At 40.5% G+C, this 24,015-nt stretch overlaps 1 pseudogene; it reads left to right on the plus strand.

The window, feature by feature from the left end:
- Nucleotides 1-23,759, plus strand: LOC114636588 (annotated as a pseudogene).
- Nucleotides 23,760-24,015: the final 256 nt, after the last annotated feature.

The following is a 24,015-nucleotide window of genomic DNA, read 5'->3' on the forward strand; positions in this document are numbered from 1 at the left end:
ATCACTTTCATGTGGATCTACAAAGAAAAAGAACAAGCACGGGAAAAAAAAGTAGCAAATATATATATTTGTGAAGGAAAAGAGCACCAGAGAATATAATGTTGAAGCCAAGTCTTATGCTCAAAGAAATGAGAAGTTTAAAGAAAGGCCTGGTGTTAAATGGAATAAAGAGAGTAATCAAGGTAAGACCCACACCAAGCTAATACTGCAATTTGTAAAAAGAAAAGGCCTAAGGAATTATCTGTTCCTAAAGAGCAACAATAAAGAAAAGTATATGCAAATATAATTCAAGGAGTGAGGGTATATTCTATCTCCTGCAGGCAGCATCAGCTGTGTGGTTCTGGCTTTAGAGTTATGAAAAGAACAAGTGTAAAAAGGCTGTGGAATCTTCTTTGTCAGTTTAGGAAATCTGCTAAGGTTAGGCATGTTACAGTGTCCCTGCATGGAAGTCCAGAGAGGCTACTGCAGGAAGCTTGAAGATGAAACCTGGATTTTGTTGGAAACTCCAAGATATTGGAGATGCCAGAACCATGGGATAACTGCTGTGTACAGGAAGTGGAACCAAAATAAGAGAGCAAAGTGTGTTTCAGTCATTAAAGAATGGATGGGAGGTGTAAGGAGCCTTATACGCCCTTTGACATACGACTTTAACATGGGATTATTTAACATGCCCTTCTTGGCTTTGGTCTTGTTTTCATCCAGTATCTCTTCACTGTGGCCCTATTCTTCCCTTTAGTCATGGTAATGTATATTCTGTGCCATGGGATGTTGGAAGTATTTAATTTGCTTTTTTGCTCTTGATTTTAAGAAAGGTTACAATTAAGAGACTGCCTTGGGTCTCAGAAAAGACTTTGGACTTTAGATTTAGATTTAGTGTTGAGACTGAAAGATTATTGGCATGCTTGAAGTTAAACTGAATGCATTATGCACCATGGTGTGACTGCAAACCTATAGGGACTAGAAAATGGTAGTTTGAATGAGAATGGCTTCCACAGGGCTCATATATTTGAATGTTTGATCCCTAGTTGATAGGACTGTTTTGGGAAGGGCAAGAAGATGTGACCTTGTTGGAGGAGGTGTGTCACTGGCATGGGTTTTGATGGTTTCAAAAGAACAGGCCCACCACCACTGCTCTCTCTGCCTGGTGCTTGTGGATCAGAAGTAAGCTCTCAGCTACTATCCAAATTCCATGCCTGCCTGTCATGTTCCACACCATGATGGTCACACTGACTAACCCTCTGGAACACTGAGACTGATATGAAATGTTTTGTTTTAGAAATTGCCTTGGTTGTGATGTCATGTCATAGCAATAGAAAAGTAACTAAGACAGGGATGATATTTTTATCCATGATGCCTGCAGAATATAAGAAGCCAACGATTCTGTTGTACACAGCATCAGCAGAAGTCACTGGGTAATGCAGCAGAACCTTTGTTCATACTAACACACAAAGTAATATGGCTGGCTTAAGAAGCAAGGAGTGATTATTCAGAAAGAGGAAGGGGAGATGAGGATCAAGGGTTCAAGGTGAATTCTAGATCACCATAGGCTTCATAACAAGACCCTGCCCTCCACAAAAGAAAAAAAAAAGGATTGGGAAAACCTTTTAAGATGACCTAGCACAGCCTAGTGGTCCAGAATTATGATGATGCTGTGAAGAAATATGGGGAAGTGAGCCAGAGTTAGTGGCATAGTCAACGGCTTTAGAGTTGCTCCAGATATGACCAAAATCCTTTGGTTTTCTTCCTAATAAAGAAAGTTGATTGGTGACTTTCTATTAAAATATTTGCATCTCAGGCTTATACAGAGTGTTTTTTTGTTTTGTTTTAAAGAATTTTTCTACTTTTAGGGGGATTTTGCAAACATGAGAAATTACTAAAGACACAAATTTATATACCATGCAACAGGAACTATTCAAAGGGAAGGGATGGCATACTCATTTCTTGGATAACACAGCTTGCCATGTCCATGGATAAATACACAATACTGCATAATATACAAATAAGCATCTAGGAAATGCCAAAGGTGTCTCTCCCACCTTCCTGTCCATCAAATACCCAAGTTCCTTCATCAAGCTAAAGATACTCAAAGGTTGCATTTATTGTTTAAATTATTGTTTTAAAAAGTTATCTAAAACTCTCATATGCATCTTCTTTTTCAAAAGAAAGGGAGTTGTAATTTTACTTACTGAACAGCTTTGTGTCCTAGATTTCTTTGTTTGTTTTTCTTTCTAATAGATGTAGCTTGAGTATGAAGGCTTTGATCACCAAAGTTAAGAGCAGGCAGAAAGCATGCATGATAGAGTAGTACTTAGAGAGGCCAAGTGTTGTGTTTTGTGCTGACAGATCTACTCTGTTTTGAAATGAAGCTTGAACATTTACATTTATTGTTACTCTTGAAAAGGTTGAGTACTCTTCAATACTCATTCAGACCTTTCCACAGGAGCTACAGTAGAGATCTCAGTATATAAGCACTGAGTCTGACTCCAGTGACAATACATCCCTCCCACCTGAGTCCTGATGTGAGACCACTGTGTGACTTCACCTGGCCATGGTAAGGCTAAAACAATTAGTGTAGTCCATATTTGCTTTTTTGTGGGTTCTTCTTTTTCCCAATCTTTAGCCTCCCAGCTTCACTCCTATCACTTGATAGAAGAGAGAGAAGAATAGAGATGAAAGAAAGATAGAGACCCCTGAATTTAATTTTTCCCCTTTGTTTCTTCTTTCAGCATAACTACTAATAAACTGCAACCAACCCCCCTGAACAACCAAAAACCATCAACCCTTCCTTTCAGGGCCCTAGTATTTATGTACCCTCTGAAAAGTTCCCAGAGTTCCAAACATCACACAACTGTAGAAACTATCTGCAGCTGGCAAAAACAAGCCTCTTCTAGAGCACAAGGCAAATCACAGTCAGCTGCTGCGGATAGTCTGAAGTAACCTCATACCAGTACACCTAGGATTAAAAGGAAAACATTCTTATAATACTTTGGTGCTTTTTAAAGAAACCAGAATTCAAGAACTAAAAATGAGTCTTGAGCCAGACTGCACAGAAGGTTATCTAGGGGAGATACCCTGGTATCTAAGCTCTACCTTTAGACCAATTGAATTTCATTCCTGGGAAGGCCAGAACATCTGTGGGGTTTTGAAGATACCCAGGTAATTCTGATGACCAGTGAATAGACACACAGGAATCTAAAACATGTTGAGGACCCAGATGCTACCCAGAAGATTAAGATGAAGACTAACTGATTCTAGGACTAGTCTCCAAGCCATAGTTCAAGAGTATATTTAAATGTGGATTTCGAATAAGGATTAATACTAGGGAAGTTACAAGGAAAGGAAGCTGATTGCCTGGGGTCAGAGAGCTGGTAAGCAGAGAAGCCAGAGTCACAACCCAGGCTCCCTGCTGCCTAAGCCTCTCACACTTCCACTCCTATGTGGTGCCCTGAAGGAATCTGTTCACTGTCCTCACTGATATAAAATTCAAATCAGGCAAAGGCATGACACAATTTCATTAACCAATGGGCATGCTAAGTGCTCTTTAATTTTCCTGTTCTTACTAAAGTTTATACTAATATGTATGTATCCAAAACATGAGAAAAGGTTGCTTGCTTCTTCTGATGAATACTTTACTGTACCTGTACCTAACAGTTAGAAATGTACATATGACAAAAGCAATAACTCAGAGTAGTCGGTCTGACCTGGTGGTGATAGAGATGCTCACAGCAGTGAGGTTGAGAACACATGGATCTGATACCCTATAACCAAATCCTTCATCCCACAGAAGCAAACTCTGAGAGACACAGAAGACAAGTAGCTTGATCAATGTCTTGTTCCTATCAGCAAGGCCATGACTACACAACAGGTGCCAGATGCCTGAATGATCTTCTTTTGGGGTGATTCTTGTACCCAACTTCTGTGGATTTTGTTAGTTTTACAAACCATGTCAGAATTCATGGCATCACTGTCTCCAGAACAGGGTTGGAATATAGCCAGGAAAGCTGCTGCCTATCAACAATATCTCTGTATTTGCAATCCTTTAAAGTTGAATAGAGCAAACGAGCAGTGAGTTATGTGCCTAGATGTGGCTAGACCCAACACTGCCAGGCCAGCTGAAACAGCTGCAAAGATCAGGTGTTATGGCTCCTGCTCCAAAACAAGTAAAATGGGAGGTATCTTGGATCCACATGCTGCATGTACCCAGTAATGTTAAGTATACACGCACATGTTTCCAGGTGAGAGGACTCATCAAACTTATGACAGACAAGATCCACCCACTTCTCGAGTGTATGCTTGGAGTCCTTGAGAACACTGCCTCACCTTTCAATACTCCTCTCATGAGGATCCTAATACCTTACTACTTTGGCAACAAAATGTACTAAAACTCACAGAATGCTTGAGCAGCAGTTCTCAACATGTGGGTCACTATCCTTTTGAGGGTCATGTATCAGATATCCTGTATATCAGCTATTTACATTACAATTCATAACAGTAGCAAAATTACAGTTATGAAACAGCAATGAAATAATTTCATGGTTTGGGGTCACCACAAATGGGGAACTTTATATTAAAGGGTCACAGTGTTAGGAAGGTAGAGACCCACTGCTCATGAGGTGAGTCATCCATGGGTGGTTTCCTGAAGCCCTTGGACATTCCAGTTCTTTCTATAGCATGACTCTACATATTAGGGTTCTATTTAAGAATACCCCCGATGCAGGATGTTCACCTGAACAGAAAACATGACATATAGATTTCACTGAGGTGAAAGAAGCAAACTATAGAAGTAGCTGGGAGAGAAACAACTTACATGGCAGTGGCTACCACCTCCTCTTCTGAAGGCACTAATCCAATTCAGAAGATTCCTGCTTACTTCCCTAAGGCCACATTTCCAAATGTTGTTACCATGAAGAGTAGATTTTTTGCCATGTGTTATTTTATAGAGAGATAAACATTCAATTATTTCCCAGTAATTATTTCTTTTTAAGAAAGTCAATGCCTTATGTCTACCTTAATACTATGGCAGCAAATCTTTTTCATGGATTCTTTCCTTAGTAAATGGTTACTGGTGAGCCATGGACAGTGTGCCAGGTACTAAAGCCACCCTCTCAAAGTGTCGATAGTCCTACTTACTAACATGAGTTTTGCCAAGGCTTTGATGTTTTGCCTCATTCCACTCAATCTGGAGAACAGCTGTCAAGCACAGAGGCAGCTGTCATCCTTGCTTCCAGAAATGCCTTAGCTCTTGGCCTTCACATGTAACATCATTTTGACATTGCTCTACTTGATCCATGCTTGGAGCTAGATGATCTATCATCCCCAGAAGGTCCCCAGGAAACAAAAGAGCATGGAATTCTCATGGATGACATCACTCTCGGGCATATATTTTCCTTAGCTAGTCATTCATTTCATTAAAAAAATTCCTCACAACTTACATTTGATCTTTCCTATCATAGATGTCACTGAAAAGATTACATGACATCTTTTTTAAATAAACAAACAGTACACTGGAAGGGAGGTAAGGAAAGAAAGCAAAATAAATGGAGCTATAAATAGTCAGGAACTATAGGTTTCCAGGAAAATCTGGGTGTTTTATAAATGGCTATAATGGGACCATGAGTACAATGGGAGTATAATGGGACCCAGCAGGCACATCACAGTACTGACACCCTCTCACACACCCACAGGCTCCTTCTAGCACTGCAGACTCCCAAGATGAAATTGGAGATTCCCCTCTGCTCTCACAGACGCTAAGGCTGAAAGCAGGCCCCTAACACGTCATTCTAGACTACCTGGCATTTTCTGATGTTATCCTTTATCACTACTCCGAGATCTCCTCCAGTCTGCTGCTCTGAAACTCAGATGCCCACATTCTGCCTGTCTACCCCCAACTCTTAGCTAAGCTAATTCTTCTGAAAAATGATGCTGATACACTTTGGTGAAAGAATCCTATCAAATTTGCTTCCAAAGGATATTTTACTATTTCAAGAAAATGTCACTTTAAAAAATTACTCTTTAGCAGAATGAAAATTGAGTCTGAAATGTCACTCGGGAGATTTATTTAGGAGAGAAATGTATTTTATTCAACATCATTCTACTGGGACAATCTAAAAACAATTAGAGTGCATCATATCTAGCTATTTATTTTTACACAGTTTTAAAACAGTAATATATAAAAGTTAATATAACCAAAGATCAAGTTTAAGTAGAGTTATATTTGTTTTAAAAGGACTATGGACTAGAAACCACATGTACTTCTTACAGAAATATAAATTGATACAATGGATTTTTTAAAAGTTAACATTTTATTGTAAAGTTATTATATACCTTATAAAGTTATTGTTCTTACTCTATATACCTACCTAAAATAATTGAAAACAGTAGAAAGATACCTCAGTTGGTAAAGTATGCAAAATCATGAGGACCTGAGTTCAGATCCCCAGCACACACATAAAAGCCTGGTGTGTCAGCACATAGCTATAATCCCGGGCCTAGAAGCAGAGGCAGGAGGAAACACTTTCTACCCAGCCAGTCTAGTCAAATTGGTTAGTTCCAGGTTAAGTAAAAGACTGTTGGCAAACAATTGAGGAAGACATTTGACATTGACCTCTGGCCTACATACACACACACGCGCACACACACACACACACATTTGTATGTGTTTATACCAGCATGATTCATATTAGACAAATTCTAGAAGCTACTATGTTATCCATCAAATAGATAAACACAGACTATACATACAATGAATAACACATATGAAGAGAACAAATTGCTAGTAATATGCAACATGGTTGGATTTCAATGTATTCTGTCAAGACACAAAGGGATGGATGCCACATATGATTTCATTTTTTTGCTACCTTGGCTCTAGCAAAATGGCAGGGAAAGAAATTAAAAGAAGAATATAAGAGGAAGCATGATAATGAAGACAATGAAAACTTAGGACATGATGGAAATGTTCCATATCATAATTATGGGGTAGTTACAAGATTGTGTACATTGACAAAACCTCATTTTATGGTATATTAATTCTTCTTGGATAGAGTTAACTTTTGCTCTCTTCTGAACCTGGGACATACTCCCCTCCTCCCCCTGGTTATGATGACCCATGGTTCTCAGGCCTTTGGATAAGAATTGGATAAAAATTTCAATGTTGGCTCCTGTGGTTCCAACCTTTGAAATTGGGCTGCGCCCAACCATCCACCTTCCTCATTCTCCAGTTTTCAAATGGTCTATATAGGATTCAGCTTCTGTTACTGTGTGAAAAAATTCCCCTAATAAGTTCCTCAAAGGAAAAAATGGAAATAGGTCTACCATATGATCCAGCTATACCACTTCTTGACATATACCCAAAGACTCCACACCTTACTACAGAGACACATACTCATACATACTTACTTCTGCTCTTTCCACAACAGCCAAGAACTGAAAAGACTTAGATATAACTGATGAATGAATAATAAAAAGTATGGTACATTTAAACAATGGAATATTACTTAGCTATTAAAGACCATAAAATTATGAAATTCTCAGGAAACAACTTGCCTTTTTGAGTTTTTAGTAACTTAGATTATTCCCAAATACATACATTAATACATTAATATCAATTAATATCAATTAATATCAGTTTCTTTAACAGCTTGAATCTGTTTTTAAAGACTTGTTTTCTTTTCATTTATATGTATGTGTGTTCACACAAGAGTACCAGACACCTCTCTTCTCATACTGCAGTTACAGGTAGTTGTTAACTACCTGACTTGGGTCCTGAGAACTGAGCCTGGATCATCAACAAGAGCAGCAAGCTCTTTTAACCATTGGGACATCTAGGCAACCCAACAAATTCTTTTACTTTCATGACTGGTCCCTGGAATTCAGCTTCTGTGTGTCTTTTTCAGAGATCTACAGTTTAAGAAGCACTATAATGATATATATACTATGTAGTGGTTTGAATTAAAATGGCCCTCATAGGTCCATAAGGAGTGTCAGTATTAGGAGGTATCGCCTTCTTGGAGTAGGTTTGGCATTAATGGTGGAAGTGTGTCACTGGGGGGGGGGGGGGGCTGAGATCTCAGAAGCTGAAGCCTGGGCAGTGTCACTTTCACTTTTGCTGACTATAGATCAAGACATAGAACTTTCAGCTCCTTCTCCAGCACCATGTCTGCCTATATGCCACCAAGCTTTCCACCATGTTAATAATGGACTAAACCTCTGAAACTGTAAGCTAGCCCCAATTAAATGTTTTCCTGCCATGGCCATGGTGTCTCTTCATAGCAATAAAAACCGTAACTAAAACACACTCCATTTTAGTAGATATTTCTCGCTGACCAATTTTACATGACTGACCTGAGAAAACTTAGATAAGATTATTTCTCTGTTATTATTTTATCATAAAGCACCCCAAATAACTTTGCATTACCAACATTTTCCCAGAGGGGAAAGGGAGTAACTGCAGATTTCCACTGAGATTGCCATGTAATAACACCCAAATGCAGCAAAAAGCATTCCTACTTGATTTCCTGAAACAGATTTTTTGAGAACTGAATTGAGAACTGGGTCACCAGGGAACAAATTAGTCTCTAAACAACCATAAAAAAATGAGTCAATCCAACAGATGATACTCTTCAGGAAAGAGTTTACACAGTTACTCTATGGGAATTCTAACAAAAAAAAAATATTCCAAGTGGTCCCTTATCTTTTAATAAAAGTTAGAACATCTCTATTTCATCAACAATCTAAAATCAGTGATTCAAATTTTACTCTATGTATTTATACTGACCATATTATCACACATACAAAAAGGTTCCAGTGTGGTCCATGAGAAATCTCTCTCATCACAATCTCTGTTTTTTTTAAAGTCCTTTCTTTGGTTCAAGAACAACAGCAAGATTTTTATGAACTCTTCAGCTGAATCAGGTTTTTTATTATTGTTTTTGGTTTGGGGGTTTGTTTGGTTTTACCTTTTCTATTTTAGGAATTATAATAAAATTACATCTTTCTCTTTTCTCTTTCCAAACCCTCCCATATGCACCTCCTCTCTCTCTTTAAAATTTATGGTCTCTTTTTTTCATTGCTACTGAATGCACACCCATATATTCTTAGGAATAAGCTGCTCAGTCTGTAGAATTTTACTTGTACATTTCCATGGCTGATCATTTGGTATCGGCTAATCAGTTGGTGTGCACTTCCCTGGGGAAAGGCAATTTCTTCCATTCTCAACCTTCCTTAGTTGCTTGTAGTTCTTTGTGTAGGAATGAAGCCTGTGTTCTTTCCCCCATCCACTCTGGCATGTCTAGTGGTGTCACACTTGCTCAGCTCATGTTTAGGCAGCCATGATAGCAAAAGTTTATGTGTATAGCTTCTGACATTCCTAGAAGACACATTCGCACAGAAAATTCTGGGAAAAAGACATATGGCTCTCTATTGACATACACCTGTGGCAGCCATCAGCATATATCTAAGTTCATACAAGCCACCAGGTTCCTATAGTCCCTACTCACAATGAAATACCCAGAGTACATTTCAAAGCTCCCACACTAGCCTCCTGACCCTCCTCACCTCAGATTCCCCATTCTCTGATTTCCCCCTACCCCTAATCTCTCTCTTGCTATTCCTGATTCTCTAGTCCTGTTCGTGTCCAGTCTGTTTCTCCTTTTCTCTGCTCTGGATTCTTCCAGATGCTTCTGGCTGTTCTTTCTCTCTTATTTACAATTAACACCCCTGACTCTCTCCCCCACCCCAGCTCCCAACTAATGGAGTGGTCATGTCAGTAGTTTCTTTACTCCACACCTCTCATATAACAAATCTGAAGCTCCAGTTTCAGTGGATCCTATATCCTCTTCTGGCCTCTTGAGGATTGTATGCAGACATGGTAAATGATGTACATACAAGCAAAGCACCCATACATACAAAAATACTTGTAAAAATCGGGCAAGTACCTTAACGATAAACATTTCTCAGAAGATATACAGAACAAACAGCTACACTAAAAAGTGCTTGGCAACACTAATCATAAAACTGTAAGATGTGTCCTATACATGTTAGGATGATTGTTACAAAACATATGAGAGGTTCATGTTGGTAAAGATAAGGAGAAAGGGGAGATTGGTGATGTGAAGTAATATGGCTGTTATGGGACACCTGCCAAGAAAATCTCCTGAGGTGCCTGAATAAGTCATATAGAATCTTTACCACCAGTGGGGGGCTGTCTCAGGCAAAGTAGTAGGAAGCAGCATCTACCTCCAATTTGATGAAGTTTTTAAAGGCAAAATCTGCAACTGTGACTCATACAGAAAGGCAGCAGCTCTGGACATCTACAATAAGCAAGTGCTGTTTACAGAAGCAGATAGCTGTTAAGTAGCTAGGCAGTTCTCATAATCTTGTATAGGAATTTATGGCTGGTCCAGAAGCCAGTTTGCTCTAGGAGCTGATAGTGCATGTGACCAGAGATGATAGTTTTAGCAATTAAAGTATTCTTAGGAATCATAAGATGGTATACTTGTAAGTCAGTAGCCCACTATGTGCCCCAGTGGTTCTAAGAAAATGAGTTGGATCTTAACCTGGGGCATTTAACTATAGGGGCCCTGGTATCTATAGTGTAGTTTTCTTTTGATTGGCCAGGAAGTATAGAGTGGCGTAGACATTGACATTCACAAATGGGCATTAGGATGCATAAAATAGCAAGACAGAGAAAAATAAACACCCACTTTATCCAAGTTAAATTTGCTAACCATGAAGTAAGCCATTCAATCAGATCTGAGCAGTCCTAAGGAGCCCTTTCTGTTTTATAACTCTGATTTTTATCAGGTACTTGTGATAGTGGAGGAGCTTGGAGGCCAGCATGAGTCTTTGTATGCCTTACAGGCACCACAGGTAGCTGCCTGTCCCTTCTGCCAGAGATAAGGGAGGCAAACGCCCTTTGGGAGAGGGGAAATAGTTACCTTTGGACCTAACATGCCAGCCTTTTGTTAATGATAAAGGGTGATGTACTCTTTTCTGTAACTGCTTCTCAGCTGAAATTAGGACATCATTGTCAGGGCCCAGGACGTCTAGAATGCTAGTCAAAGGCTGCAAAGAGATTCAAGCAATGGTGGGGCATTTTTTTCAGAAGCCTCTGGTTTGCTGGTCCAGCGCAAAGAGACTGGAAGCAATCATATTGGCAAGACTGGTTTACATCAGCTTTCAGGAAGTCCAGCATTTGCCAATTCTTCAGGACCACCTGGAGCTGGCATGGTGTAGGCAGTTTAGGAACAATTTGCTGGCCACCGCATTGATCCTGGATGGTGTCTGTCAGCTGAGTGGAGATCTGCTGGGACAGATATAGACTAGGAACAGAAGGTAAAGTCAAGGAGCATAGGGAAAATCCTTACACATGAAACTTTCAGGCTTGTGGGCTTGGGGAAAGGAACAAGCTCACCCTCAAGGATAGGCAATAGCCCAGACTCAAGACTGACGGGGGTACTTATTGGGAGTCCACTTGACCTGTGTCTATGATAACAGTACTCAGTGCTTTACCAAGGTTAGATTTATAGTTTATGAGAACTCCACTGATTAATATGTGTGAACTCTGAACTTTTGAAGTCTTAGTACCATATGTCATTTTTAAGTCTCATTTTTCACATACCTTAAATCATTTTCTAACACTTATATACCTTAAGTTACCTCCCTAGACCCTTGCAACTTACATATACGTTAAGCCTTTTTCCCCATTCAATTATTTACTATGAAATACAGATGGCTGATTACGGAGAACAGTCATTGGAAGACAAGATTTTAAAATAAAGGATAATTTTGTGAGTTTCTCTCTTTCAATGTGAAGCTTGTAAGCAAATAAATCTGCCTGTGAGTCAGCCAGAGACCAAGGAGCTCTAGAAAAAGCAATGCCTAATTTTGACATAGGAGAAGGACTGACCAGATAGCTGCAGCCTTGAGGGGAGGGAGGAACTGGCTGCTTGCTAAACAGATAAGGTTACATTACAACTACCCATCAATATCAACAAAACTGAGAAATATAAATTCAAGCAGGATATGTAATCCAATGTCCTCTGTATCAATTACAGTGACAAAAGAATTCCTTGAACAGTGACCCCAGGTTTCTCCATGGTGGTCTTGATGGCTTTGTTGAGGACAGAGACCATCAGTCTTCAGCCATCACATAGGACAGCATTGAATCTTCCAGCTCCACGTGGAGCAGCATTAGCCTTCAGCTCACAGACTCAGAAAGCCTGAGAGACTTTGCTGTAGATAAGGAACTTAAAGACTGGCCTACATGGGCAAGCCAACGAGGGGCAGTCAATTTTCCAGTGTCCTGCTTATCCACAGTTTGGTCAGGGTCCTGGTGATGGTTGAGGCATAGGGCAATTCTTCACTCAATGACCAGCTTTGCCATATTTGAACCAAGCTCCTGGTAGAGTTCATTTGTGCCCCTTTATATAATCTTTTAGAGGCCATAGGGCCACCATAAAGATCTGGCATTTTTATCTATCATGGTAAGCCCCCACCACCACCATCTTCCCTCTGCCCATTAAACACTAAATGCCATATTCAGTGGACCTCTGAGAAGATTGAGGGCCATCATCTAAGCTATTAAGTATACCTGATTTTAAATAAAGTTTATTTGTTTCTAATTACTTGCTTCAGGCTTAACCTTGATTATATAGTTAACCTTAACTATACAGAAGACTAAAGGTTGTCCCTGTAATGAATTAATTTGTATTTAACATGACTACAAGCATAGTTCTGAGAACATTAAAGAATATGATTATTTGGGGGCTAGAGGAATAGCTCAGCAGTTAAGTGCACTGACTGCTCTTCCAGAGGTCCTGAGTTCAATTCCCAGCAACCACATGGTGGCTCATGATCCGATGCCCTCTTCTGGTCTGTCTGAAGAGAGCAACAGTGTACTCACATACATTAAATACATACATACATACATACATACATACATACATACATACATACATGTAGCAGGATACTTACTCTGCTACATTGTATTCCCAGTGGAGCTCGGTGATTAGGCAGTAGAAGAGGAGGTGGACCTGGGAGAAGAGAGGAAGGGGAGGGGAGAAAAAGAGGAACGGGAAGGGAAAAAAAGAGGAAGGGGAGAGGATGAAGGAGGCTATCAGCCATGGAGAACCACGGATTGGTCAAAAGCTGTCCTGGGTAGCAACTTCTATCTAAAGGTTAGATATTGGGTAATAACTCTAATTGTGTGAGCATCTTGTTGATTGAGCATTTCTAAATATATAAATCCTTTAGATAATCATTAAGCTTTAAGAGTCTCATTTCTACCAGGTACTGCGAGGATGGGAGATATTGTCTGGGGTTCAGCTGAGCTTTGTGGATGCAGCGTGGGGGATTGGCAGAGCCATCCTCCACGTTGGCATCTGGCAGGTGCCAGAGCCTGCGCATCTAGCTAGCCAGAGTCCTGGTCAGAGCTGAGGAGCAGCAGGAACATGGTGGCTGCCCAGGAACAAGCCGGATCAGGAGCTATTTTCTAAATATCTCCCCCCACAAATAAATATTTTTTAAAGTGTTAAAAATATGATTATTTATAAGGTGACTGAGCATTAACTCGCATGTCTTGATTATCTTCCAGTTTCCAACAAGTTAGTAGCTTTAATAAGATTAGGATTTTACAGCTTTATTCTTGTTAGGGTTGAGCCTTAAAATTTTAAATTCAAATTTTAATTGAAGATCCTTTAGCACCAAAATAAAATTTTAAGCCATAAATACAGATCATAGACGGACTGGGATCTTTACTTTTCTTATCCTTTCATAGTTTACTCATATAGGATACCAGATTTTCTTGTATGAATTAGTTTATCCAAATAGCTAAAGCTTAACACAGTTAGCAAAGACAAAGAAGCTAGACATGCAGCTTCAAGTCAGTTTGTTAGCCTGAATAGACCTTACAAATTTATAAAACTACTTATCAAACATCCCTTATTTATTAAGCATACGCTGTTTCTTATCTAAAATATTCTAGAATCCTAGTGTTGAACACAGCAAAGACATGAGTGGTTAAACATCCATTTTGTTAACACGAACAGATCTTTATAGCCTTGGGAATTTATAAAGCTTAATGAGGATGCCCCATAACGTATATTTTTATAGATTTTACAAATTTTTAAAACCATACCCAACAAACTTACAAATCCTGAGGTACAGAAAGTTTACACAATATTCTTACAAACCTTAAAATAAAGTTTATACTTTATCAAAAGCTTTAAAGAGTTAAATAAAACCAAGAGAGAATGAAGTAGGTGGCAGTGACCCTAATAGGGATCATTTACTTTTCAGCTGTTGAAAGCACACAATGCCTTCTCCTGGGCTGTTCTGCTCTGCTCTCCTTCTCCCTGTCACAGTTACGTGGCCTGTCTGACTTAAGGTGGAGATTTTCAAGGAGACTTTTATTTTCTTTAGTTAAAAAAATCCAACATAATACTTTTATTATTTGGAAATTTCACATCATGTATACTGATCACGCTCACTTCCCTGTCCTCCCAGGTCCCCCTCCCTCACCAGAAGAAAAGAAGTCCAATTTGTGTTGCCCATATATTCACAGGAGCTTTGTCAAACTCCCAGTGGACAGCCCCTTAAAGAAAACTGAGTCCTTCCCCACCTACACCCCTACCAGAAGCCATCAATTGTGGAGAGTTACACTTGTGTATTCATATCACAATTTTTAAGTATTCTCTTCGATTGCTTTCTGTCTAGGCTATTATTTTTGTGGAATGGGGTGGGGAGGGGATAAGGATTGTCACAGAAGCCTTCTACATCCTTCTTTCTTAACTACAAGTCTGCAGTCATTGATACCACAGCAAAAGTAGCTTCCTTGTCCTTTATAGTCAGCAGGGACTTGGATCATAGACATCTATATGGCCTCTTGTATAAAGATGTACCATGATCTCCAGTGGTATAAACACCATGGACATTAACATGGCCCTCTGCCATAGCACGGGCCATGGACACCATCATAACCCTAGGCAGCAACACAGGCCAAGGGCATCAACATGGCCTCTGGGAAAACACAGGCCATGGAACCAATATGGTCCCCAATGGTAGCCTGGCCCATGGACATCAAAAGGCCTAGACATCCACCTGGCCTTTGGTAGTAACATAGATCATGGACCCCAACATGGCCCTCTGTGACAGCATGGCCCACAAACATCAACATGACTTCAGGATGCCTAGATTACAACATCAGCATGGCCTTCAATGGTAACACAGGTCTCGGACATTAATATGCACCTCCACCCCCACCCCACTGCAGTAGAATCATGAACCTAACATAGCCCTCAGCAGTAGCACAGACCATAGATATCAACATGACCTACAAGGCCTTCAGCAGCAACATAGCCTGGAGCAGTGGACCAAAGATACCAACATATCCCTCAGGGACAGCACAAACCATAGAGGTCTTTTGAGGAGGTCCAATCCAGAAAATAAACCATTCTTCATCTTGGACATCCTGCCATTGCTCAGAACCAAGGGCAATCATGCAGATGGACAGTGTGGTGTGTGTGTGTGTGTGGTGGTGGGGGTGAGTATGCACAAGCTCCAGGCTAATGCTCACCACCCAGTTGGCCCTATTCAGCAACATATTCCCTCATCCACTGAAGCCTTTTCTCACATCTGTCACCTCTAGCTCCACCTCTTTCCACCTTATGCTCATGACTGTTCTTCCATTTTTCCCACCTCTCCATCACATATTCCTACATCATAGTGGCATTAGAAACTGCAGTGTGTGTGTGTGTGTGTGTGTGTGTGTGTTTGTGTGTGTGTAATTTTTTTTCCAAACAGCTTTACATGTAAATATTCATTGCAATGAGTACTTGGTCTGGTTCATAGTTTCTGAAGCACCACAAATATTGGACCATTGCTGAGACTCCTCTGCAGCATCCTAGTATCTTGCTATTGGTACACAAAAGGGACACCGTTGACACACCAGGAGGAAAGGTCCTGTAGGGCTGTGTCAAAAAGGCTGCATCTGCAAGCCAGAGAGAGAGAGTTCTCACCAGGACTTAAATGGGCTGCTCCCTTGAGATGAGACTGTCCTGCTTCAGGAATTGTGAGGAACAACCTGTCACTTGTAGAACTCAGCGTATGGTATTCTGCTACCAGCCTGGGCTTGACAGGCACAGGTTATAAAGCTAGGAAGTGCAAGTTCTCAAACACATCTGTGATGCAGAAAAGGCAGCGGTAGATGGCAGCCAGTGAGAAGTAGACCATTCTGAAAACGTTCCCATGCTCACAAAAAAGTTGAGTGTTAGTGGAGTACCATCTTCTCCTTTGTGCCTACTCACTCTAGGTCTGAATGCCTGAAACAAAGTGTTTCCCCCCAGGCACACCTTCCTTCCTAACACTTTTTGGAGACTGAGTATTTTTTATATAAACATAAAGCTTTGTGGCAACCCTGAACCAAGAAAGTCTACTATCATCGCTGAGCTCTTGTGACGTGCCTGTGTCCTATGAATTTTGGTAGTTTTCACAGTATTTCGAATATTTTTAAATCCGAGTGGTCTGGAGCTCAGGATCTCTCATGTTACTATAGTAATTTGGTGTGTGGGGTGGGATGATTAACGAACCTAATCTGTACAAAATAGAGAGCTTAACCAGCAAATGTGTAAGTTCTAACCGTGTCACTGAATGGCCATTCTACCATCTTCCTCACTCTCCTTGGGACTAACTCCTGTGATGTAAGAATATTGACATTACATCAGTAACTCTACCATGGCTTTGTAAATGTTCATTGAGAGAACCTGTCACAAGACTCTCATTTTAAATCAAGAGCTAGAAAGGATTTGGCCTAGTGAGCAAAGTGTGTCAGAGTTCCAGACAGGCCAACAGTCAGGCTTCTTGACCAAAAAGTTAGCCATACTGTGAAAAGCTTCTTGAAGGAGATCTGAAGTACTACTCCAGAGAGCATATGAATGCTAGACAAACAGTCTTATTGCTGATATAAAGCTTCCTGCTGTACCATACCATCCCCACCATGATGGACTGACATCTGATCCTGTAGAAGAAGAAAACAGCTGCAACTTGGCTCATGAGGCTTAAGAAAAAGAAACACCTCCACAACATAAACACACAAGATAAGGTTAGAAACACTGCTTACATTATCCAAGGCAACTGTCTAGACACTTTAGCTACGATAACTGATGAGTGCAGCCACACTGAATAAGATTTTCAGATGACCTGGATGCCTCCAGGAGCTTCAGCACTAACAAGAAGTCAAGGCCTGGATCCATAGATCCCAGGGACAGGCTGACTTTGCTAGGATTAAAGCACTTGGTCATTGAAGAGCTATGGTAGAGATGAACAAAATTACTTCATTGTTGTAGGTCTTGATTGGGGCTTGACTGGGCATTTTTTTAGACAAAGTTTCGCTACGTGGCCCAGAATACTGTGTACAGACTAGGCTAGCCCTGAAGGGTCGCCTGGCTCCACCTCTGAGTTCTAGAATTACAGGCATGCACCCCTACACTTGGATCATTTCTGTTGTTTTCCTGCCTGCTAACATAGCCTCTACTTTGCAAACACATAGACTCATGTAATTTTTATTACCAAGCCTTCATTTGATTTTCAATCCCCATCCCCTTCCCTTTGACCCCTTGCTCCCAGTTTATTTCTTCTCAAATACTTCCATGTCTGCTTATGAATATTTCTTTCTAAATCTGGCTTATTTAGTTTGACTTGATTTTCACCAGTTCCATCCATTTTCTTGCAAATGACACGTTGTTCTTTACTGAGTAAAACACAATTGTGTATATGCTGTTTCTATATCCACCCATCTGTCTGGAGGTATCTAGGCTAGTTCCTTAACAAGGGTGTACAAGTATCTTGGGAACCTTAGATTCCTGGCTAAAAGGGTCTCATTACTATATAGTCCAGATGATTCACCACAAACTGACTTTCCCAAACTGATTCTGTCAGGAAAAGGTGGTATGGGAAAAGCATGCTACTGATCAGACTGGGTTTTTGCTTTTTGTTGTTGTTTTGTCCGGACAAGGTCTCTCTTCATAGCTCTGGCTCTCTTGGAACTCTATAGACCAGGCTGAGATCTGCCTCCCAAGTGCTAAGAGTAAAAGTATGTACCACTACTCTGGCCATAGATGGTTTTATTACATTAATGGGGTAAATTTCCCTAGAAAGCCATAATGAGGGTAAAGGTAAAGGACAAATGTTTGCTCCTCTGCTAGTAGGCCTAGTCACTTCACACATTTCACTGTATCAATGACATGGTTATAATCGCAAGTCAATACTCATGTTCAGTTTTACATGTGTATATATTTTGCACTAAGTATGCAAGTCTGAGGTCTCCTCCCTCTAGCAGGCTTCACTTAGGCTTTAAAATGACCATTTTAGGGCCGAAGAGATGCTCAGGAGTTATGGGTATGTACCGCTGCTCTAGTTTAATTCCTAGCACTTATGGCTGGTCTGCTTCCTGGGAAGCCAGCTCCAGATCATTTCCAGTAGCCTGACTGCAGACATCCACTGAAACACTCAGACATATACATAATTAAAAATAACTTACATTGTTTTTTAAAAAATTACTATTTTAGTAGGCATTTCTTTATCTTCCAAGCGATCTAACTGTAAATATTTTAAGATTTCTAATCCACCAGGAATTAGAAAATGTCTTAGGTTTTGACTGATTTTCTTCATGAACTGAATCCTTCAAAAATAATCTCTGATTTTGTAGAAGCTGTTTATTTTTTAAGATAAGGAGCTGCAGGGTTGGAAAGATGTCTGAGGAGTTAAGAGCACATACTGATCTTACAGAAGATCATTCCCAGCACTCACAGTGCAGAGCTCAGTCAACAGGTAACATCAGCTACAGGAAGACAGACCTATGCCTCTGACATTAGCAGGGACCTGCGGTCATGTATGCACTGGAAAACAAATGCACACACACACACACACACACACACACTCTTCAAAATTAAATCTTATTTCTTTAATAAGGAGTTGCTTTAAAAATATAGATTCAGTAGAGGCCATCAAAGCAGAATCATAGCCAGCCAGATCTACAGAAATCAGAAACAACATTAAATTGAAATTATCAAACATAACCAGTGTTGTAACCATATATATAGATATGAAGACTTAGGGTGGAGAAACTAACTGGTGATGTCTCCTAGGACCTGTTATTCCTTTATTCCTTAGCTAGGTGCAGTAGTAAGCACAGAGCTTCAGATTAAAACAGATCTAAGTAATTGTACTGCTTGGTTTCTCTGTTTCAGCTTCTACTTTTTTTTTTTAAAGGATGTATTTATTATATATATATATAAGTACACTGTGGCTCTCTTCAGACACCAGAAGAGGGCATCAGATCCCATTATGGATGGTCATGAGCCACCATGTGGTTGCTGGGAATTGAACTCAGGACCTCTAGAAGAGCAGTCTTAACAACTGAGCCATCTCTCCAGCCCTTCAGCTTCTATTTCTTGCTAACAGTAGTAATAACTCTATGTGTTAAGAGTACTCATGGTAATTCATTTAGTTACATCAAAACTATCATTACCAAGTAACACTGCATAATTAGAAAACCAGAAAAGATCACTGTAGAACTGCATGTGGGAGCATGGTCATTTGCTGGTAAGTCAGTAGGCAAGAGGTAACAAGTTCTGCTTTCTCAAGCTCCTGTGTTCCAACACCAGCTGTATCTATAATCCAGCCATGAAAAGCAATCTTCCTGTTCATGGATGGTCATCTTTCAGCTGTCTTTTCCACTTTCAAATGTCACCCCTGAAGGACTTTTTCTACGTTCTACTTCCCTACTTCTAAGAGATCACCCTATGGACCTCAAGTTCTCACAAGAGGATGTGATCTCCACTAATTGTACAATTAAGTCCATAAAGCTTAGTGGTCCATTTCTGAGCCTAGAATAGTACTTTTTCAAAAGTAGATTTTTCAGTAATTGGGAAGGCAGGGATGACAGATGGAAAAGGTTAAGTTCCAGGTTGTTGATAAGACTTGCTTCTGTTCATATCTGGCTATTTTTCACCCCAAAACAAGCACCTGTCTGCTTCCATCATCTATTGCAATTTGCTGCAGAAATAACCTTAACAAGGTGCTCTGTCACTGAGCCTTACGGTCTATTTTAGCAGTCAGATAGGATCCTGTTCTCTACAGCAAAGAACCCTGCAATAGCTCCCTACTTGTAGGACTGCAAGGCCCTCCTTGATGGGCGTCTTACCAGCAGTACCTTCAGCTCTCTTTTCTTTAAACAGGGCCAGAAATCTCAGGGCATTTGCTCTGGGTGGTTCCTTATTCCTGAGATGCCTTTCTCCTTATACCTGATTGGCTACAGGTATATTCAGCTTCTATGGTCCTTAATTAATCCCACACCAATTTTCTCCCCCTTGATCTTTCCCCTTCATAAAACTTGTAACAACACTATTTACTGTTTTATAAGGTCCTCCCTGATGTCAGAGGCAGCCTTGCTTATACAGTGAAGGCCTAAAATCAGCCATAGGCCTAAATCAGCCTGCTAACACAAAGTCTTGGGTCTTTGTGGAAAAAACACTAGATAGCTATAAGATATTGTAAACAGGCAGCCTTGGTGGAAATTTACCAGCCTGGATAGTAATAGACTTTGTAGATAGGTAGCCTTGGTGGATAGTACCAGCTTAGATAAGGACAAGTGAATCATAGGCAGAGTCACAGTGACCTGTCCCCTGAATCTTCACCCAGCTGATACCCTGTTCTGGAAGATATCTGTACTCCCCCTGAACACCTACGCTCCAGCGTCATCCCCTTCCCCACATCCTGCCTCTATGTGTATATAACCCCTGTGTGAAAAAATTATAATCGGTTTGATCAGACTATAGACAAGCTGCTCATTCTTTGCATTCACCTGTTTCCCCCATTCTCTCTTTCAGGTGATCTCCACGGACCCCTGCTGGACGGGGCACTCTGACACCACTTGCTACCCTGTAAGCTTTCTAAAAGCCAGGAATGTGATTCTCCTTGCACGAATTATCACTTTTGACATATACGTGTTAAATCCTGGATGGAGGTTCACAAGATAGTACTCTTCACATGGCTGCAAACCAGATCCCATAGGATTCCTCGGCTGGATGCCTGCACAACTACCAGCTTTGGAAATAGGCTCTCTCAGAGCAGGAAAGATTCACAAACACTAAACGTACATACAGCAGTCCAGTTATTCTTATATCCCTTTGCATTCTGTATCCCCTAAGAAGCCCTGTGTCAAAAAATAGGAAACTGATTCTGCTACAAGTGGCCAATTTAACAGCCTTCTGCTTTTAGTAAACCAAACCCCAACTCTGCTTTGAGAAATATGACTGGAATCATCATTTGTGTGACTTAGTACAAAGGAAATGAAGGCTCAAGTTTTGTGGCTGGTTGGAAACAAGTGTATCCAGTATTCCATCTTCCCTCACAGACCATTCAAAAGAACCTAAGCTAAAGCAGCTGTCTTACAAGGAGAGCAGAGCTGAATGATCAAACTATAACCCTGTACTACCAATCCTGTCCTAGTTGACTGACATGAACAGTGAACATGAGGAAAAGCTAAGGGTTCTTGCTCTCAGCGCTGGCAGCAGGGGCAGGAAATGTATTGCATGTGTGGTATATGCCAAAACCTCTCTTGTGCTTTCTATGCATTAGAGTAACTACATTCCACTCACACAGAACGCAGGCTACTTGAGTGGTTGTAGCTAGCCATAACAATCCATGGCTGGAAACTATCTGTGTTCATTAGAGGGTCCTGTTCTTAACAATTCTCGTTCTGAGTGAAATCTTGGACTACGTGACAATCAGGACCTTTGGAAGCATGCTGAACCAGGGCTGAAAGCTAAGGGTCCAGTACAATATGGAAAGCTCATGCCTATGAGAAAATAACCAGGAGTCTCAGAAGTAAAACCCTGACATTAGATTTGAAATAGAAGGTAAGGGAGACATGAGGCTAAATGACTAGGTAGATGTTAAACTAGATCAATGTGTAACTGAATAATCTTTCTAGAAGCCTCACTTGCACAGGGGAAGTCTGTAGGGCTTTCTCATGTGCAAATATTGTTGTAAACAGTATAGCACTATCGATGCAACAGTCAATATATTTAATCAGACAACTATGAAGATGAAGTATACTTTTTTTTTTTTTGGTTTTTCGAGACAGAGTTTCTCTGTATAGCCCTGGTTGTCCTGGAACTCTGTAGACCAGGCTGGCCTCGAATTCAGAAATCCGCCTGCCTCTGCCTCCCGAGTGCTGGGATTAAAGGCTTGCGCCACCACCGCCCGGCTTGGACTTGAAATCTTATGTTGCCATTTATTAAAGCTTTGTAAAGGCCACCACCAGCGCAGCTGTGCCAGAGCCGCCAGGAGACCGGCCGCCTGACTTCCCCCCACCCTCGCTGGCCAACGCGTCCTTGGATTTGTTCCAACAGTCTGTTAAAACATGGTGGATTACTATGAAGTGCTGGGCGTGCAGAGACATGCCTCACCTGAGGAGATTAAAAAGGCGTATCGAAAACAAGCACTTAAATGGCACCCGGACAAAAATCCTGAGAATAAAGAAGCAGCAGAGCGGAAACTCAAACAAGTAGCTGAGGCCTATGAAGTGTTATCGGATGCTAAAAAGCGGGACATCTATGACAAATACGGCAAAGAAGGATTAAATGGTGGTGGAGGAGGAGGTGGAAGTCATTTTGACAGTCCATTTGAGTTTGGTTTCACATTCCGGAGCCCAGATGATGGTTTCAGGGAATTTTTTGGTGGAAAGGACCCATTTTCATTTGACTTCTTTGAAGACCCATTTGATGACTTTTTCGGAAACCGAAGAGGTCCCCGAGGAAGTCGAAGCCGAGGTGCCGGCTCCTTTTTCTCTGCCTTCAGTGGATTTCCTGCCTTTGATACAGGCTTTATTCCATTCGGGTCACTAGGTCATGGGGGTCTTACTTCATTCTCTTTAGCGTCATTTGGCGGCAGTGGAGTGGGCAACTTCAAATCAGTATCAACTTCAAGATAGTTAATGGCAAAAAAAAAAAAAAGTCACTACAAAGAGAATTGTGGAGAACGGTCAAGAAAGAGAAGCTGAAGAAGATGGACAGTTAAAGTCCTTGACGATAAATGGTAAGGAGCACCTGCTGCGCTTGGATAACAAGTAATACAATGCTCGCGTTTAACAGAAATGCTAAACCATAGCAAGCACCATTTGAGGAATAACAGTAACTTTTTTTTGAAGATTTCAAACGAACTTGACTTTCTGTGTAACTGTACCTAATCTAAAGTATTTATAAAGCAGCTCATTGGAGCCCCCATTTGTCAGATTTTTGAGTTTGTTGTTGGGACCACAAAGTATAGGACCTTTCTTCCTTTTTTTTCTTTTTTCTTTAAAATTGTTGTAATCTCTGTATGCACTTTGCTTTAAAGGAAACGTAATCTGAGGTGAGCCCTGTGACTGAGTAGTGCTAGGACGAGATTGTTTTTAACACCAGCATGGAGCTGCTTCCCATTGTGTTGAATTGTGAGTAGTGTCAGCCTGCTGTGAAGTTAACATTGCCAGATGAATCTTCTACAGAAAAATTTCAATTTTATTTCCAGTATTTAGTGATGAAAGCTATTACTGCATCAATGGTAATACATTTCTGGTTTAGTGTAAATTAAGGATGTTTTCTAGTTGTGTACTGATGTTGGCAATCTTGTCAGTTTGACTATTGTTTAAATATGTAATGTTAAGCTTAGGTTAAAAAAAGCTGGTAATTTGGGTTTTTGTCATTTGCTTAAAAAAAAAAGAAAATAAATGTGAACGTGTTTGGTGCAAAAAAATAAAAAATAAAAAAAATAAAGCTTTGTAAAACTGCAGGAGACAACTTCCATCTGCAAATCCAGTTTAGCACTAGCTTCACCTTGAGTAGTTTTAGTACATGAAATCTGGCCATGTTATCAGGCCCCAAGCAGACTATTTTGGCATAAACTTCTTACGAAGTTTTAGATAGATATCAAATATTTTAAGCTCGAGATCCCAGTTCCTTGGGAGGTTGAAGCAAA

Source organism: Grammomys surdaster, unplaced genomic scaffold (genome assembly GCF_004785775.1).
Source record: "Grammomys surdaster isolate TR1022 unplaced genomic scaffold, NIH_TR_1.0 124554, whole genome shotgun sequence".
Taxonomy (NCBI): Eukaryota; Metazoa; Chordata; class Mammalia; order Rodentia; family Muridae; genus Grammomys; species Grammomys surdaster.